Below are 3,824 nucleotides of genomic sequence, written 5' to 3'. Positions count from 1 at the left end.
TTCCCACACCTTTGGCTTCTTGGTCTCTCTTCATAAGAGCATTCTCTGGCTCTGGGCTGAACTTGGCCCCCATGTGGGTCAGACTGGAATGCCAGGGGCATGAACATCCCAGGAGTAACTCATGACCAGTGAAGCATGAGAGCTGGTAGAAAAATACGCCTGCTTCCTTGCCCTTCCATGGGATAATTTTGAGGCATGTTCCATACATCAATTTGTCCCCACTCGGACTAGGCCCCAGTTGCCCACAGCTGTGGCCTGCTCATTAACTCACCCTTTATCAACGTGTCTCTCCATCCTGTCTCACTTTTCTGCTCCCTCACTTGCCTCCTGGAATCATCTCTTAAACAAGTGATTTACCTAAATCCTTGTCAAAATGCCTGTTTTCATGGAAACCAAACTGAGGCAACAGATTATATTATGCTCCTCATTGCTGACCAGAAAAAACAGGTCTGTACCACCTCTCCCCTTTCCCAGCCTTGCGGTCACCCATACCGCACATAGCAGCTGGTCCCCCACATACACTTTAGCTCTTGCCCTCTGCCTGGAACACCCCTCTTACACTTCTGCTTTATGTTCAACTAGGCATTGGTCTTCACAGCCGTCTTTTGCAGCTATGGAGGGCAATTCTCTAGCTTCCTGCCCAGCCTAAGTTAAGCATACTGTGAAGTCAGCTAAGAGGAAGAAGTAGCCAGGATGGAATGGGATGTTAGCCCAGAGTTGAGCCCCATCAGGCCAGTGAGACCTTGCCCTGGGGAGGCTGATGAGGGCCGCTCTGTGGCCAGTCCTGTCAGCAGCCCTACCCTTCCAAAGCCCTACAGGCAGGAAGGAAGCCCCTTGACTGGTGATGTGCTGAACTCAGCTACCGTGTTAACCTAAAAAAGAAAAAAGCTTTTCAAAGTGAGAGGCAAACAGCATTTATTTGAGATCAATAAGAATAGCTATTCTCAGATGCAGTGATTCAGGCAGAAGCCCAAATAGTGTTCTGATTAGGAGACAAAGGCAAAGGGTATTTATGAGGAGAAGGGAAACAATTACATCAATAAAAGAAAGGAATTTCTATTGATGCAGATAACATAACATAGTGATGTTAATTCTAAACAATGTTATTAATTTTCAGTTCAGTAGTCATCAGTCTAGTAGTCATAATAACTATTGCCCTAGGTTCAGTAAAAGGCTATTTTGCCATTTTGGGGGGGTTTTTTGTTTTTTTGTTTTTTAACATTCCAAGGTTTGTGGTATAAGACATGTAGGCAGTTCTTCTGGGATGGCAGCTCAGGCTCCATTTTAAAGTGGCTCCATTTACATTATTGTTTACAGCTGGCTACTAAGAGTTGCATCTCTTCCCAATTCTGCATTCAGTGACATCATGTTGTTAGCTTGAAATCAGCCATAGTAAGAGTATTTACACCATGAAAATTAGCAAATACTACAAATCAAGGATTTAGTTTTCTTCAAAGAGCCACCACTGCCTTTGTCTGCATCCCCATCCCCATAACCTGTGGCTCCCTGGTGTAATGAATTCCTTACTGTGTTTGTGGGTTTATAGCACAGATCGAGGCTCTGAGCTTCCCTCAAGAGGCAAGGTAGGATCATCTTGGGGGAGGGGTGCAATTGGGCAGCATGGTACCAAGATGACTGTAGAAAAGAGCCAAGGACCAGAGTGTAGCTGCGTGAGATAGAAACCAGAGAAGGGAGGTACTGAAACTGGAAGACCAGGGCCGGGGTGTGTGTGTGTGGGTAAAAGTGTGTGTGTGTGTGTGTGTGTGTGTGTGTTAAAAAGAAAGATGGCAAGGGAGAGACAAGGAGAGAAGAGAAAGACATGGAGATATAAAGCAAGCACAGCCAAAACAAAAAACAGAAAATGCAGAGGGAAGGAAGAAAAGTAAGACAAGGCAAGTAGAGATAGAGGCAGAAACAAAGAGAAAGACAGCTTGAGAAAGGCAGAAATGGAGAAAGCCAAGGGTAGAAATGGAGAATCCAGTGATGAAAGTGAAGACTGGGGCATGATGAGAAAAGACAGCAGCATGAGAGGGCCCATGCCTAGCTGAAGAACTAGTGAAACCTAGTTCTACAGCATTCAGGCTCTGGTACATGGGGGCTGCTTGCAAGAGAGGCCTGAGAACAAGATCTCCCCACACAACCCCAGCTACCAGCCACAGTGTGAATACCTCCTTAGGTGTCAATCAACTGCTAGATTCAAAGATGCAAATGTTTGATTGCTTCTTCAATTTAGACACTAAATCCCTCAGTAATTCAATAACGCATTGCCCAATTACTCACATGAAGAGCAATTTTAAATTAGGTAAAAAAATATTTAGGCAATTAAATTGCTAAGTGATTTGATTGTTTCTGAAAGAAATTTCCTCATAACGCTCCCTTGAGTTTTTTATTCTCCCTTCTTAATCAACTGGGGGAAGGGATCTGCAGATTTAGAGGTCTGCTGGTGGCTCTCCCAGCTGAATTCAGCACACCCTCCTCCTTGCCCAGAGGTGTACTGAAGTCAGCTGTACTGGTGTGGGAAAAAAAAAACAAATTTGCACATCTTTTCCCAATTCTACATTAAGTAACATTATGTTGGTAGCTTGAAATCGGTCATAGGGTTAGTATTTACACCATGGAAACTGGCAACTACTAAAAACCGGGGCTTTTTGTTTTAGGTGTGTGCTTTCACTCACTTCGCCCACCCCCACCAATCTGTGGCTCCCAGGTGTGCCGATCCCTGAGCATGTTTGTGGGTTTACAGTACTTGCTCCAGGTCCCACTTGTGAGCTTCTCTCGGGGGGCAGAGCAGAATCCATTTGGTGGGGGGAGGTAGTCTAGTGGGCAGCATGGTGCCTAGATGGACATGCTGGGGCACATCCCTGGCCTCTTTCCCAGGGATCCTCGTGTCTTCTGGAGGGAAGAGCACTGACTTGAATGTTGGACAAAGAAACTCAGGCCTAGCAAGGAAAGTGACTGGCTCTCGGTCCCCAGCAATGAGAATAGGACAGGCCAGGCAGGTCTCCTGGGCTCCAGCATAGTGGCCTCTCTGCTAGCCTGGACTGCTCAGACTCAGAGTCTCAGAAAGTTTGTTGTGCTACTTCCACATGTAGTAAGGTTTTATTGTTATTTATAACTCACCACTGCCTTCTCAGGAAGCTGAGTCCTCATGTCTGGTAGCCGTTTTTGTTGCCTACCTTGAAGAGTTTGGGTAGGTGAATTGGTGGGGAGGAGGGGCATGGGAGACCTAAGTGGGGAGAAGGTGGAGACAAGCTAGAGATAAATGTCAAAAAAGCACTTCAAGTGTTGCTGTGGTCAGGCTGGGGCAAAACCACAGGCCCCCATGTGAAGGAAGGCAGGAGCTCCCCTCTCTGTTCCTCTGGAGGCAGATTGCTGGGGCGAATCAAGCCCAAGGCACATCCAGAGCAAGAGCTTCGATTTCCCCTTCCCAGGAAGAAGAGGGATGTCCTGAACCACAAGGAGGGGTAGTTGAGGTCAAGTAAATCAAAAGGACAGACCTAGCTCCTGACCCCATCCAGGAAGTATTTGCTGAGAGACTGTTCCTTGAATCTGAGCTGTGCTAAGTGCTGGTCTGCAGAACCCCAGCATCTCCAAGTTGAAATGGCTCATGGACCAATGTCATGTATGTGGAGAGGACACCCTCAGGCCTAGATGATTCCTTTCTGCAAACTTTGTTCTCCGTTCCACCAGCCTGGCGATACGGCCAGGCCTACTCTTCATAAAAAGACCCCAACCAGCCATACAGCCATGGTTCCCTGCAAAGTAAGTGACAGACACCCAACCCTGAGGACAAGGATCTTGGCCAGGCAGCCAGACACCTCCCT

Source organism: Pteropus medius, unplaced genomic scaffold (assembly GCF_902729225.1).
Source record: "Pteropus medius unplaced genomic scaffold, Ma_sr-lr_union100, whole genome shotgun sequence".
Lineage (NCBI taxonomy): Eukaryota > Metazoa > Chordata > Mammalia > Chiroptera > Pteropodidae > Pteropus > Pteropus medius.
This window is presented reverse-complemented; position numbering follows the sequence as displayed.